The sequence below is a fragment of the Tamandua tetradactyla genome, chromosome 24 (genome assembly GCF_023851605.1).
Source record: "Tamandua tetradactyla isolate mTamTet1 chromosome 24, mTamTet1.pri, whole genome shotgun sequence".
In the NCBI taxonomy this organism is placed as follows: domain Eukaryota; kingdom Metazoa; phylum Chordata; class Mammalia; order Pilosa; family Myrmecophagidae; genus Tamandua; species Tamandua tetradactyla.
The window spans coordinates 9,401,597-9,418,429 of record NC_135350.1 but is presented as its reverse complement, the minus strand read 5'-3'; the positions used below and the strand labels follow the sequence as shown (position 1 = coordinate 9,418,429).

Sequence of the window (16,833 nt, the reverse complement as noted above, 5' to 3'; positions counted from 1 at the left end):
CAGGAGTTATGTCCCATGGTGTCAGGGAGATTTACACCCCTGGGAGACATGTCCCATGTACAGTGAGGGCAGTGAGTTCACCTGTGGAGTTGGCTTGGAGAGAGAAACCACATCTGAGCAACAAAAGAGGTTCTTGGGCAGTGAATCTTAGGCATAACTATCAGTAGGCTTATCTTCTCCTTTGCAGGAATAAGTTGCAAAAGGGCAAGCCCCAAGATTGAGGGCCTGGCCAATCAAATTGGAAGTCCCCAGTGATTGCGAGAATATCAGGTTTTCCACAGATAGGGAAGTTTATTATTTCCAGCTTTTTCCCTAGTCCCTCAAGGGGTCTGTAAATACTTATAGTCTTCTGCCCAGGTTACTCTGGGATGTATTGGGGTATAACACCATCCTGTGCACACCAAACAAGATCTCAGTTCCTATTTAAATTTCCATGTAATTATGGTGTTTGAATAAACTGACCATACAAGTTAAATTTCTTTTTATTGTGAAAAATAACATATATACCAAAAAGCAATAAATTTCAAAGCACACCACAACAATTAGCTATAGAACAGATTTCAGAGTTTGGTATGGGTTACACTTCCACAATTTTATGTTTTTCCTTCTAGCTGCTCCAAGACACTGCTCAAAGAAGTGTGAATTTAATGATTCAGCAGTCATACTCATTTGTAAAATCCTATCTTTCTTTTATAACTCTAACTTCTCTTTTGATCTTTCTCCTAATCTTTACGGGTATTTAGGCTATACCCATTGTAACATTTTCATGTTGGATAGGGCTGTCATTAATGTGGGATGGGGGATGGATATTCTAGAGAGGCTGGCCTCTCTGGGTTTCGGGATTTATCAGGCCTAGGAACCCATATGGAGGTTTTAGGTTTCTGGAAAGTAATCATAGTGCATGGAACCTTCATACAAGTTAAATTATGTAGTGTGCTACCAAAAAACTGTATTTTGTACCAAGTAAACATTTCTTCCTTTAGTCTCCCACAGAAGATGAAGATTTAAAATACAGTCAATATCATCCTTTACCTTGTATTCTGTTTTATCTTAGTCCTATCCAGATCAGCTTCATTTTTATCTCTAGTTGAAGTCTGATCACTTCTTCAACTTTTTTTTAACAGTTGCTATACAGAGTTATGCTGACTTTCATAGCTGCAGAACGCTAGCTCTCAGCCTTAGGTGTCATACAAATACCTGAAGTTCCAGGAAATGACCAGGTTATATGCGAAGAGCTCAGCATCTCAGAATTTAGAAATAACGTTACCACTCTGGAATAATTGTGACTGCTATAAGAGCTTACAATGTAGGAACTCTTAGTATGCTTTCCCCTGATAACTTATGCTCTCAAATTCAGCTCTCGGAGTTTGCGCATTGTAATTATTCCATCTTAGTGAAACGTTACAATATTTGCCTTTTCGTTTCTTGTTTGTTTCATTAAACATACTGTCCTGAAGTTTCATTTGTGTAGGTGCATTTCTTAGACCTTCATTCCTTCTTGCAGCCACTCAGTAGTCCATTATATGTATACATCACAGTTCCCCCTTCCATTGCACAGTTGATATACCCTTCAGCCACTTCCACCCATTGCAAAATGCAAAGACTGCCAGCATAAGCACCAGTGTGCAGATGTCCATTTGGGCCCCTCATAAGTTCCTCCAGCTAACTACGGTGTTGTAGGATCATATGGCAACCCCACTGCTAACACAAAGTAATATTGACACTTCACTATCAAGAATGAATCTTGGGCAGTGGGTTTGTTTCATGGCTTCTGATGCTAGGTCATAATAGGTCATACAACTTCTATCTGGCTCTCTTTCTCAGGACACATACTTTTGGAGTAGTCCAGCCACCATGAAGTCACTATGTTGGAGAGAGCATATAGAAAGATAATTTAGAGATAGAGATAACTAAGGAGCACTAGTTCTCCATCCCTTAGCTGTTCAAATTCAGACCCCAGATATGTGACTGAGTGAGCCCTTGAATGATCCTGGCTTGTAGCTTTTGATGCTTAGTTCATGCTGAGTAGAATAGAAACAAGCTGACCCTCTGAGCGCTGCCCAGACTGCAAAACTGAGTAAAATCCAGGTTGTTGTTTAAGCAGCTAAATTTGACAGAGTTTTTTCTTGCATGGTAACTGGAGCAGATGCTCCAATGAAGTTGGCCCTCCTCAAGTTGACTGTCATGTCCTTTTTTGTTCTTGTTGGGTACATGGTCCGGGAATTGAACCTGGGTCTCCTGTGTGAAAGGCAAGCATTCTACCACTGAACTAACTACCCATGCATTCTGTCACGTCCTTTTGAAATAACCCTGATGCTTTCTGAAAGTTTCCCTGCTTTCTGGCATAAGAAAATGTCCTACACTCACTGTTCTAGTTTGCTAGCTGCCAGAATGCAATATACCAGAAAACAGAATGGCTTTTAAAAAGGGGAATTTAATAAGTTGCTAGTTTACAGTTCTAAGGCTGAGAAAATGTCCCAATTAAAACAAGTCTATAGACATGTCCAATCTAAGGCATCCAGGGAAAAATACCTTGGTTCAAGAAAGCTGATGAAGTTCAGGGTTTCTTTCTCAAGTGAGAAGGCACATGGTGAACATAGTCAGGGTTTCTCCCTCAGCTGGAAGGGCACATGGTGAGCACGGCGTCATCTGCTAGCTTTTTCTTCTGGCTTCCCATTTCATGAAGCTCCCCGGGAGGCGTTTTCCTTCTTCAACTCCAAAGCGCTGGCTAGTGGACTCTCTGCTTCACAGTGCTGCAGCATTCTCTGCTCTTTCTGAATCTCTTTCTTCTCCAGAATATTTCCTCTTTTACAGGACTTCAGAAACTAATCAAGACCCACCCAAATAGGTGGAGACATACCTCTACCTATCCAGTTTAACAACCAGTCTTGATTAAATCACATCTCCAGGGAGATGATCTAATTAGTTTCAAACATACAATACTGAATAGGGATTAGAAGAAATGGCTGCCTTTACAAAATGGGATTAGGATTAAAACATGGTTTTTCTAGGGGTCATACATAATTTCAAACCAGCACACTCACCTTATACATTCTCTGCCTTAGACCTGAAATCAGCCCTTTCCCAAAAGAGCCTGGTTTGTTTTAGGGAGTTACAGTATTTAGGGTCCAAAAAAGCTGGGCATTACAATGGAGACATTATAAATTTGATCATAACAAAACATTTCAACATGTTTCACAAAAACACTGTTGAAAGCAAACAATGAGGTTCAATAGAATATAATAAAAGTGCAAAAAAATCCAATAAATATGAAAAGCACATGAGCAAACAATTCTCAAAAGATATAATATCAATGAATAATACATAATACATATTGAATTATGTTCAACTTCTAATAGTAAAAAAGAGACTATATACTCTCTTTCCTTTATTGATTTAATATATTTTATTTAAAAGAAATAAGCCTCAGTGTTGAGAAAACTGTAATCATGTGCACCACTGGTCACTTGATTATAGACTTCCTGCCAAGTAATTGGGCAAAACAAATTGGGGGTCTTAAAAAAGTTCAGACATTTTTTATTAGTTAGGATGGAGTCTAAGATGCTGTAACAAAAAAGGACCAAAAGTTAAGTGTCTTAAAAATAAATTTGTTTTTCTCTCATAAATATTTCAGAGTGAGGGCTCAAGTTTAACAGGGCAGCTCTGCTTTCTGCAGTCATGTAGTCGTCCCATTTTCTTTCATTCTTATGCTCTGCCATCCCCTAGGTGTTAAAGCTGTGTGGTTGAAGCTAGGTTAAGGGTCTGTTTGTTCCAGCTTGCATGAAGAGGAAAGAAAGAACGTTAAGACAAGCAATTTTCTTTTAAGCAGGAGAGGTAGAAGTTGCTCACAAGGTGACTTGCAGTGTGGAAGGTTGGGAAGTCGGGAGCTGTGAGCTTTGGACAGGCAACCACATATCTAGCTTTAATGTTCTTCTTTTGGAAGAAGGCCACATCCTTTGGATCAATAATTCCATCCCTGATAATCTATCCTAATGAAATTAATTAAAGGAAATAAGTGCTAATTAAAGAACAGTAACTCAGTTTAGGAGAATAACTCTCAGCTTGTTACTACCAGAGAAGAAAATCACTTGAGAAACATCTATATGCTATAGGAAGGGTCCTCAAGGCCAAAGTAAGGAATTAAATGCCATGAGAAACCACCAGAGGCTTTGATTTTGCTTTATGAAGGTTTAAGCAAGAAGAGTAGAAGGAGAAGAGTGATTCAATTTGATTAAGAACATTCTGCTTGCTCTGTGGAAACAGTTGTCTCAGCCCAGGAGACAAATGGTGATGGCAGTTGAACTTAAGGTTTTAGCAATAATAGTGAAGGGTTTTTGAATATTAAACTATTCTTGGCTGTATAGATTTTTCTTTTTTCTTTTTGCATGGGCAGGCACCAGGAATCGAACCCGGGTCTCCAGCATGGCAGGTGAGAACTCTACCTGCTGAGCCACTGTGGCCCACCCGGCTGTATAGATTTTTTTTTTTTTTTTTTCATATTTTTTTTTTTATTAATTAAAAAAAGAATTAACAAAACAATTAGAAATCATTTCAATCTACATGTACAATCAGTAATTCTTAATAACATCACATAGTTGCATATTCATCATTTCTTAGTACATTTGCATCGATTTAGAAAAAGAAATAAAAAGACAACAGAATAAGAATTAAAACAATAATAGAAAGAAAAAAAAAACAAAAAAAACAAAAACAAAAAACCTATACCTCACATGCAGCTTCATTCAGTGTTTTAACATAATTGCATTACAATTGGGTAGTATTGTGCTGTCCATTTCTGAGTTTTTATATCCAGTCCCGTTGTACAGTCTGTATCCCTTCATCTCCAATTATCCCTTCTCTCTTTTTTTTTTTTTAATTAACGGAAAAAAAGAAATTAACCCAACATTTAGAGATCATACCATTCTACACATGCAATCATTAATTCTTAACATCATCACATAGCTGCATGATCATCATTTCTTAGTACATTTGCATTGGTTTAGAAGAACTAGCAACATAACCGAAAAAGATATAGAATGTTAATATAGAGAAAAAAATAAAAGTAATAATAGTAAAATCAAAACAAAACAACACAAAACAAAACAAAAACCTATAGCTCAGATGCAGCTTCATTCAGTGTTTTAACATGATTACTTTACAATTAGGTATTATTGTGCTGTCCATTTTTGAGTTTTTGTATCTAGTCCTGTTGCACAGTCTGTATCCCTTCAGCTTCAATTACCCATTGTCTTACCCTGTTTCTAACTCCTGCTGAACTCTGTTACCAATGACATATTTCAAGTTTATTCTCGAATGTCCGTTCACATCAGTGGGACCATACAGTATTTGTCCTTTAGTTTTTGGCTGGATTCACTCAGCATAATATTCTCTAGGTCCATCCATGTTATTACATGGTTCATAAGTTTATCTTGTCTTAAAGCTGCATAATATTCCATCGTATGTATATACCACAGTTTGTTTAGCCACTCTTCTGTTGATGGAGATTTTGGCTGTTTCCATCTCTTTGCAATTGTAAATAATGCTGCTATAAACATTGGTGTGCAAATGTCCGTTTGTGTCTTTGCCCTTAAGTCCTTTGAGTAGATACCTAGCAATGGTATTGCTGGGTCGTATGGCAATTCTATATTCAGCTTTTTGAGGAACCGCCAAACTGCCTTCCACAGTGGTTGCACCCTTTGACATTCCCACCAACAGTGGATAAGTGTGCCTCTTTCTCCGCATCCTCTCCAGCACTTGTCATTTTCTGTTTTGTTGATAATGGCCATTCTGGTGGGTGTGAGATGATATCTCATTGTGGTTTTGATTTGCATTTCTCTAATGGCCAGGGACATTGAGCATCTCTTCATGTGCCTCTTGGCCATCCGTATTTCCTCTTCTGAGAGGTGTCTGTTCAAGTCTTTTTCCCATTTTGTAATTGGGTTGGCTGTCTTTTTGTTGTTGAGATGAACAATCTCTTTATAAATTCTGGATACTAGACCTTTATCTGATATATCATTTCCAAATATTGTCTCCCATTGTGAAGGCTGTCTTTCTACTTTCTTGATGAAGTTCTTTGATGCACAAAAGTGTTTAATTTTGAGGAGTTCCCATTTATTTATTTCCTTCTTCAGTGCTCTTGCTTTAGGTTTAAGGTCCATAAAACTGCCTCCAGTTGTAAGATCCATAAGATATCTCCCTACATTTTCCTCTAACTGTTTTATGGTCTTAGACCTAATGTTTAGATCTTTGATCCATTTTGAGTTAACTTTTGTATAGGGTGTGAGAGATGGGTCTTCTTTCATTCTTTTGCATATGGATATCCAGTTCTCTAGGCACCATTTATTGAAGAGACTGCTCTGTCCCAGGTGAGTTGGCTTGACTGCCTTATCAAAGATCAAATGTCCATAGATGAGAGGGTCTATATCTGAGCACTCTATTCGATTCCATTGGTCGATATATCTATCTTTATGCCAATACCATGCTGTTTTGACCACTGTGGCTTCATAATATGCCTTAAAGTCAGGCAGCGCGAGACCTCCAGCTTCGTTTTTTTTCCTCAAGATGTTTTTAGCAATTCGGGGCACCCTGCCCTTCCAGATAAATTTGCTTATTGGTTTTTCTATTTCTGAAAAATAAGTTGTTGGGATTTTGATTGGTATTGCATTGAATCTGTAAATCAATTTAGGTAGGATTGACATCTTAACTATATTTAGTCTTCCAATCCATGAACACGGTATGCCCTTCCATCTATTTAGGTCTTCTGTGATTTCTTTTAGCAGTTTTTTGTAGTTTTCTTTATATAGGTTTTTTGTCTCTTTAGTTAAATTTATTCCTAGGTATTTTATTCTTTTAGTTGCAATTGTGAATGGGATTCGTTTCTTGATTTCCCCCTCAGCTTGTTCCTTACTAGTGTATAGAAATGCTACAGATTTTTGAATGTTGATCTTGTAACCTGCTACTTTGCTGTACTCATTTATTAGCTCTAGTAGTTTTGTTGTGGATTTTTCCGGGTTTTCGACGTATAGTATCATATCGTCTGCAAACAGTGATAGTTTTACTTCTTCCTTTCCAATTTTGATGCCTTGTATTTCTTTTTCTTGTCTAATTGCTCTGGCTAGAACCTCCAACACAATGTTGAATAATAGTGGTGATAGTGGACATCCTTGTCTTGTTCCTGATCTTAGGGGAAAAGTTTTCAATTTTTCCCCATTGAGGATGATATTAGCTGTGGGTTTTTCATATATTCCCTCTATCATTTTAAGGAAGTTCCCTTGTATTCCTATCTTTTGAAGTGTTTTCAACAGGAAAGGATGTTGAATCTTGTCGAATGCCTTCTCTGCATCAATTGAGATGATCATGTGATTTTTCTGCTTTGATTTGTTGATATGGTGTATTACATTAATTGATTTTCTTATGTTGAACCATCCTTGCATACCTGGGATGAATCCTACTTGGTCATGATGTATAATTCTTTTAATGTGTTGTTGGATACGATTTGCTAGAATTTTATTGAGGATTTTTGCATCTGTATTCATTAGAGAGATTGGTCTGTAGTTTTCTTTTTTTGTAATATCTTTGCCTGGTTTTGGTATGAGGGTGATGTTGGCTTCATAGAATGAATTAGGTAGTTTTCCCTCCACTTCGATTTTTTTGAAGAGTTTGAAGAGAATTGGTACTAATTCTTTCTGGAACGTTTGGTAGAATTCACATGTGAAGCCATCTGGTCCTGGACTTTTCTTTTTAGGAAGCTTTTGAATGACTAATTCAATTTCTTTAGTTGTGATTGGTTTGTTGAGGTCATCTATGTCTTCTTGAGTCAAAGTTGGTTGTTCATGTCTTTCCAGGAACCCGTCCATTTCCTCTAAATTGTTGTATTTATTAGCGTAAAGTTGTTCATAGTATCCTGTTATTACCTCCTTTATTTCTGTGAGGTCGGTAGTTATGTCTCCTCTTCCATTTCTGATCTTATTTATTTGCATCCTCTCTCTTCTTCTTTTTGTCAATCTTGCTAAGGGCCCATCAATCTTATTGATTTTCTCATAGAACCAACTTCTGGCCTTATTGATTTTCTCTATTGTTTTCATGTTTTCAATTTCATTTATTTGTGCTCTAATCTTTGTTATTTCTTTCCTTTTGCTTGCTTTGGGGTTAGCTTGCTGTTCTTTCTCCAGTTCTTCCAAATGGATAGTTAATTCCTGAATTTTTGCCTTTTCTTCTTTTCTGATATAGGCATTTAGAGCAATAAATTTCCCTCTTAGCACTGCCTTTGCTGCGTCCCATAAGTTTTGATATGTTGTGTTTTCATTTTCATTCGCCTCGAGGTATTTGCTAATTTCTCTTGCAATTTCTTCTTTGACCCAGTCGTTGTTTAGGAGTGTGTTGTTGAGCCTCCACGTATTTGTGAATTTTCTGGCACTCTGCCTATTATTGATTTCCAACATCATTCCTTTATGGTCCGAGAAAGTGTTGTGTAAGATTTCAATCTTTTTAAATTTGTTAAGACTTGCTTTGTGACCCAGCATATGGTCTATCTTTGAGAATGATCCATGAGCACTTGAGAAAAAGGTGTATCCTGCTGTTGTGGGATGTAATGTCCTATAAATGTCTATTAAGTCTAGTTCATTTATAGTAATATTCAGATTCTCTATTTCTTTGTTGATCCTCTGTCTAGATGTTCTGTCCCTTGATGAGAGTGGTGAGTTGAAGTCTCCAACTATTATGGTATATGAGTCTATTTCCCTTTTCAGTGTTTGCAGTATATTCCTCACGTATTTTGGGGCATTCTGATTCGGTGCGTAAATATTTATGATTGTTATGTCTTCTTGTTTAATTGTTCCTTTTATTAGTATATAGTGTCCTTCTTTGTCTCTTTTAACTGTTTTACATTTGAAGTCTAATTTGTTGGATATTAGTATAGCCACTCCTGCTCTTTTCTGGTTGTTATTTGCATGAAATATCTTTTCCCAACCTTTCACTTTCAACCTATGTTTATCTTTGGATCTAAGATGTGTTTCCTGTAGACAGCATATAGAAGGATCCTGTTTTTTAATCCATTCTGCCAATCTATGTCTTTTGATTGGGGAATTCAGTCCATTGACATTTAGTGTTATTACTGTTTGGATAATATTTTCCTCTAACATTTTGCCTTTTGTATTATATATATCATATCTGATTTTCCTTCTTTCTACACTCTTTTCCATATCTCTCTCTTCTGTCTTTTTGTATCTGACTCTAGTGCTCCCTTTAGTATTTCTTGCAGAGCTGGTCTCTTGGTCACAAATTCTTTCAGTGACTTTTTGTCTGAGAATGTTTTAATTTCTCCCTCATTTTTGAAGGATAATTTTGCTGGATATAGGAGTCTTGGTTGGCAGTTTTTCTCTTTTAGTATTTTAAATATATCATCCCACTGTCTTCTAGCTTCCATGGTTTCTGCTGAGAAATCTACACAAAGTCTTATTGGGTTTCCCTTGTATGTAATGGATTGTTTTTCTCTTGCTGCTTTCAAGATCTTCTCTTTCTCTTTGACCTCTGACATTCTAACTAGTAAGTGTCTTGGAGAACGCCTATTTGGGTCTAATCTCTTTGGGGTGCGCTGCACTTCTTGGATCTGTAATTTTAGGTCTTTCATAAGAGTTGGGAAATTTTCAGTGAAAATTTCTTCCATTAGTTTTTCTCCTCCTTTTCCCTTCTCTTCTCCTTCTGGGACACCCACAACACGTATATTTGTGCGGTTCATATTGTCCTTGAGTTCCCTGATACCCTGTTCAAATTTTTCCATTCTTTTCCCGATAGTTTCTGTTTCTTTTTGGAATTCAGATGTTCCATCCTCCAAATCACTAATTCTATCTTCTGTCTCTTTAAATCTATCATTGTAGCTATCCATTATTTTTTCTATGTTTGCTACTTTATCCTTCACTTCCATAAGTTCTGCGATTTGTTTTTTCAGTTTTTCTATTTCTTCTTTATGTTCTGCCCATGTACTCTTCATGTCCTCCCTCAATTTATCGATTTCATTTTTGAAGAGGTTTTCCATTTCTGTTCGTATATTCAGGATTAGTTGTCTCAGCTCTTGTGTCTCATTTGAGCTATTGGTTTGTTCCTTTGACTGAGCCATATTCTCAATCTTTTGAGCGTGGACAGTTATCTTCTGCTGCTGGCGTCTGGGCATTTATTCAGATTTCTCTTGGTGTTGGACCCAGCAAGGTTGTAATATTTTTCTGTGAAATCTCTGGGTTCTGTTTTTCTTATCCTGCCCAGTAGGTGGCGCTTGTGGCACACGTTTGTCTGCGGGTCCCACCAGTAAAAGGTGCTGTGGGACCTTAAACTTTGGAAAACTCTCGCCGTCCTGGGGGTTCGCTAGCCGAAGCGGCTTGAGCCGGCCCTCGGTCCGAATGCAGGGAGGGTTGCTGGTCGCCGCAGCCAGGGAAAGAGCCCGTCCGAATTTCCTAGTCGGCCCTGGACAACAAGCGTGGCGGGAGGGCGCCAGCGGCAGCGGCCCGCCCGAGAGAGTGCACGTTCCCCGGGAGTCACGGGTTTGGAAGGGGCCTCCCCCACCCGTCACCGTTCTCCGCGGCCTGGGGGTTTCCGATCCAATTCTCTCAGTTGGTCCGGGGGCTGCGCGTGGTGTGGGCGCCAGCCGTCTTTGTTTCAGGGGACCGCCTCTCCAATTCTCCCAGCCGGCCCGGGAAGGGGGAAGGGAGTAACTCCGGCCGCTTGCCACCCCGCCCGGTAAGGCCCGCGGGCCTCGGCGATCTCACCCGAGCTGCTTCTCTCAGCCAGCCAGCCGTTCCCGGATGGGGTACGCTGTCTTTTTTATCTCTGTTGTGGCTTTGGGCGCTTTCTGTATCGTTTCTACTCCCCTAGTAGGTGTCCTGGAGAAGAAACTAAGATCCGCGCGTCTTACTAAGCCGCCATCTTTCCCGGCTGTATAGATTTTTAAAAAATATTTTTATTTAAGAAAACGAACAATACGTTTAGAACCACAAAAAAAATGGATATCTTAGTTAGCTTATCCATAGGCATATTTAAATAAAGTATCTAAATTGTCATTGTAATACCTGTGTTTGCACAGTAAGTTTCATAAATCAATTTAAAATTAAGGCAACAAGGAAAAAATCTACAAATTCAGATATCAGAATTTCTTAAATTCTAAATATTAAACACTAACTTAAATACCATCTGATCAGCTGTCAAAACTGAATGTTCTCAAAATATCAAGTAGAAAGTTATAAATATCAATGTTGCTATAGCAATGACCAACATTTTCCTGATTTCAGGAAAATATAAAGATACAAATGTTTTTACAATTAACATAGGAAAATCTTAACCACCAAAAATGGATATCTTAGTCAGCTTATCCATAGGCATATTTAAATAAAATATCTAAATAATCATTGTAAAGCCTATTTTTGTGCAATATGTTTCATAAACCAATTTAAAATTAAAGCAAGCAGGGAAAAGAATCGATAGATACAGATATCAGAGTTTCTTAGATTCTAAATATCAAACGCTATCATAAATACCATTTAATTAACTATCAAAACTGTGTACATTCTCAAAATATCAAGTAGAAAGTCACAGTAACTATCAGTTTTGCTATATTATGACCTATGTTACTAAACAATTTCAAATTTTTTATTTCAGGAATCTATCTTATCTAATATTACTATAGCTATCTATAGTTTTTTTTCAATACATGGGCAGGCACTGGGCATCGAACCCGGGTATCCGGCATGGCAGGCAAGAACTCTACCAATGAACCACCATTGTCCGCCCTATATTTGTTTTTTAATGTTTTTTTTATTTGTAAAAAATAACATATATACAAAGCAAAGAAAGAAAAGAGCAATAATTTTCAAAGCTCACTTCTACAAGCAGAACAGGTCCTAGAGTTTGTTTGATTCCTAACAAACTTCAAAAGTTAGGAATCAAAGGAAACTTTCTCAATATCATAAAGGGCATATATGAAAAACCCATAGCCAGCATCATACTTAATGGTGAGAAATTGAAAACATTCCCCTTAAGATCGGGAACGAGACAAGGATGCCCATTGTCCACACTATTATTCAAAACTGTATTAGAAATCCTAGCTGGAGTGATTAGACAGAAGAAAGAAAGAAAAGGCATCCAAACAAGATTGGAAGAAGTAAAACTTTCATTATTTGCAGATAACATGATCATGTATCTAGAAAACCCTGAGAAATCTATAGCAAAGCTACTGGGGTTAATAAATTCAGCAAAGTGGTGGGGTACAAGATTAATGTACAAAAATCAGTAATGTTTCTAAACACAAGCACTATCTGAAGTGACAGTTAAGGAAAAAATTCCATTTAAAATAATGACCAGAAGAATCAGGTATCTAGGAATAAGCTTAACCAGGGATGCCAAGGACGTATACACAGAAAATTACAAAAAATTGCTAAAAGAAATAAAAAATGAACTAAATAGATGGACCGACATTCCATGCTCATGGACAGAAAGGTTGAATGTCATCAAGATGTCAATTTTATCCAAACTGATCTACAGATTCAATACAATACCAATAAAAATTCCAACAACCTACTTTGAAGACTTGGAAAAGTTGGTTATAAAATTTATATGGAAGGGAAAGAGACCCCGAATATCTAAAGATATCCTTAAAAAGTAGAGTGAAGTGGGAGGACTATCACTTCTGACTTCAACACTTACTATAAAGCTGCAGTGGTCAAAACAGTATGGAACTGGCACAAAGATAGAAGGATGGACCAATGGAATAGAATCGAGAGTGCAGAGATCTTCAAATTTGTAGACATTTGATCTTCAATATGGCTCCCAAATCTACTGAACTGGGACGGAATAGTCTTTTCAATAAATGTACATGGGAGAACTGGATTTCAATAGCCAAAAGAATGACGGGAGTACCCTCTATCTTATACCCTACACAAAAATTAATTCTAAATGGATTAAAGAACTAAATATAAGAGCTAGTACCATAAAACTTCTAGAAGAAAATGCAAGGATACATCTTCAAGATCTAGTAATAGGAGGCAGCTTTTTAAACTTTATACCTAAAGTACAATCAGTGAAAGAAAAAACAGACAAATGGGAACTCCTTGAGATCAAGAGCGTCTGTGCCTCAAAGAACTTCGGTAAAAAGGTGAACAGGCAGCCAATTTCACTCAGCATTATGTCCTCATGGTTCATCCACATTGTCATATGTTTCAGGACATCATCTCATCTTATTGCTACATAATATTCCATCATATGTATATACCAAATTTTGGAAGAAATGGAAGAAAGTATTTGGAAACTACATATCAGATAGAGGCTTGATATCCTGTGTACATTGATAAATTATATAGCTCAACAACAAAAGTACAAACAACCCCATTATAAAATGGGCAGAGGATATGAATAAATACTTTTCTGAAGAGCAAATACAGATGGCTAAAAAGCACATGAAGAGCTGCTCATCTTCATTGGCTATAAGAGAGATGCAAATTAAGACAACAGTGAGCTATCAACTCACACCTATAAGAATGGCTGCTATTAAACAAACAGGAAACTACAAATGTTGGAAAAGATGTGGAGAAATTGGAAGACTTATTCACTGCTGGTGGGAAAGTATAATAATGCAGCCACTGTGGATGTCAGTTTAGTGATTTCTCAGAAAACTAAATATTGAGTTGCCCTATGACCTGGCAATACCAACACTCAGTATATACCCAGAAGAGTTGATGGCAGTGACATGAACAAACATTCAGTGTTCATAGTGGCACTATTCACAATTGCCAAGAGATAGAACAATCCAAGTGCCCATCAACAGACACATAAACAAAATTTGGTATATATATATGATGGAATATTATGTAGCAATAAGATGAGATGATGTCCTGAAACATATGACAATGTGGATGAACCATGAGGACATAATGCTAAGTGAAATAAGTCAGATACAAAGGACAGATACTGTATGATCTTATTATTATGAATCCAGTAAAGGTAATCTCAGAGATTACACTGTAGAATACAGCAGACCTAGAGATACACAGAAGCTGGAAATGGGAGAAAGGCTTCCCAAAGAGGTTTAATCTAAATGCAAGGAAATGGATAGAAGTGATAACTAATTAACAGGTTTGTAAGTAACATTGCCATATTGAAGGTGAATATGACTGAAAGGGGATGTATAGTGCCATATTCCCAATGGTTAAATTTATGATTATAAATAAGTTCTCACAAGAACTATTTCAATGGTTCAATAGTGGATAAGGAGTCAGTGGTAGAGGGTTATAGGGGGAAAACGAAAAATGCATGCTATGGCCAATAGTTAACAGGCGGTTAGAGAGTGCTAACGGTCATAATTTGCTAAACCCCAATCAATAGCACTCCTGCTGTCTCTCTTTTATTTTTATTTTTTTTAGTCTTCAAGAAAGCTTTTAATGAAAAGATCATAAAATAACAGTTTCTCATCACTGTACATTAACTGCAAGCTTCTGAATGGAGAGGTCAGGCATCGGTGACTTGCTTTTCTGTGACACTTCTGCAGCTCTGCAGAAGTTATTTAAACTCTGAGTTAATAAACTCTGGAGGGAAAGGAACTCAAGCTCATGGTGATGCTGCCTGTGGCCAGTACAGGAGTGTGATCCTGGGTGTCCCGCCCCCTTCTGGGAGGACAGAAAATAGGATGTTATCCCTCCCCAGTTCTAGTCGAACACAATACTCTATCCTTTTCTCCCTTCCTCCTCCCGGCATTCCATATGGGTCAGTGCTCAACCTGGGCCCCCCAGGGAGCATGGGGAGAGCAAGTGATGGGCAGAGTACAGGGAGGGTCCCCTTGGCCCATGGTGACCCGCCAAGTGGACGGGGCGGGGGGGGGGGGCCTGGAGACCCTCCCTGCCCCAAATGAGGTCTATCATGCAGCAATAAATAGCAAGGCGAAGTGGGGGAGGGGCGCACGGTAGAAAATCAAGCTGGGTGACTGAAGCTTGCGGATCCTGGGGAGGGGTCCTGGGCAGCCTCAATCCTCACAGTTCATCCTCTCCCACCCTGTCCGTCCCAGACCCAGGCTCCGGTTGGGCCCTGCCCACCCCACCTCCTGGCATCAGATCCACAGGTTCCATTCAGGCTGAGTGGCACCTGCCCGGGACACGGTTCTGGACCACAGCAAGGAGCCTGGCCGCAGCGGGCGGCAGCGCGGAGACCCCTGCTCCTCTGCCGCGGCTCCCAGCCTGGATCCTCCTCCTTATCCTCCGAGTCTGCCCTCTTGCCTGCCCAGGCCTCCCCCATTGCAGGACGGCCCAGCGGCCCGTAGGCCCAAATCGCACTCCTGCAGAGGCCTGAGGTCCGGTAAATACTGACGGGGGGCCGTGGTGATGGGGGCAGACTGGGCCGCCCCGGTGGTGGCCTAATGGGAAACACACATACGTGCCCACACACTCACGCGCACGCTGACACGCACGCACATGGCTTATGAGGGCAGAACGTTCCTGTTGTCTCTTAGGAGCACCGAGGGCTTGAACTGAGACTCAATAAAGGTTTCCTGCGCTAGGTCTGCCTTCCTGGGACATATAATTCCCTGAGAGTTCCTAGGTCAGGTAAATCCTGAAACCCAGAAGGACCAGCCTCTCCAGTATTATCAATTGATTGTATCCTCCTGGCCTTCAGTGTGGACATGTCTTCTCAATATGGGAGCCAGAATGGGCTTTCCCCAGGGATCCTATAAAGTGGGAGAGGGATTAAAGGAGAGGGAGGACGTACAGCAAAATGTGATTTAACAAATGAAAATGGCTACAATCACCATATTATTATTCCTTCTAGCTGAATCACCATATTAATAGTCCTTCTAGCCTCCAGTCTTTTGGAGCAGCTGGAATAAAAAATCTGAGATGATGGAATTCCAGCTGCATAGATTTTAAAGAAGCATTTTGTCTGTGAGGCCAAATTTCCAACTTTGCCATGTAGTAAGAAATCATACAAAGGTTTGCTTATGTGGGGTGTTGGTGCAGATTTGAAAAAAATTGTTACTTAAAAATGTTTAGAGTTATAAAGTTATAGGTCAGAAAATGTCAGGAATCCCTAAGCAAAAAGACATCTTCAAGCAGAAGATTATTTCTTGTTTATTTCATATTCATTTTCTGGTATCTCAGTTTAAGAATAAGCTCTTTCCCACAGAATAATCACAAAATATGAAAGCTCTTGGTCTCCACTAGTATTTTGTCTATATTCCTTACATTTAAAGTGGATTATATTATTTTCCTTTAAGTTTAGGAATACTTTCAGATTAGCATTTAGAAAGTAAATACATGACCTCTTTGTTTGGAAATAATGCGTCTGTTTGTAATTTTATATATAATGTTTAAATCATCTATTTATTTTGTAACAAGCTTATGATATTTTCCCCCTGGGAGGGTTACCAGGTGCTGTGATTTGTGACTGCGAGGGTTCCATTGGGCAACAAATTTCCACTTGTGCTCTCTTGGGAATAAGTCAGAGAAGACTAAAACTGATTACGTCAGTTCATTTATTCTGAATGTTTACTAAACACTATGTTTAAATCACTGTAAATGATTCAAATGTATATAATATTCAGTGGATGTATTGGTTTGATAGGGGCATCCTCTTTTACACAAATATCTGAAATACAGTTGATAAAGGAAAAACACAGGAAGTAATATAAAGTAGGTAAAGAAAGTGGATTTTTCTATCCGCTGGGAAAAACTTATATTTCTGATCACTTGCTACCTAATGTGGCTATAATTTTGCTTCATAAAAGTTTGATGATTTTGGAAATAAAAAAGTAACCTAACTTTTATTTCCATCTATTATAATGAAATTGTAGTAAATAGGACATTTTAA

General features: G+C 38.5%; 1 protein-coding gene across 1 annotated transcript in view; it reads left to right on the top strand.

Moving 5' to 3' along the window:
* Positions 1-16,833, top strand: part of ANK2 (ankyrin 2) — a 767,321-nt gene that overhangs the window by 121,991 nt on the left and 628,497 nt on the right. The gene's annotated exons all lie outside the window — the stretch shown is intronic.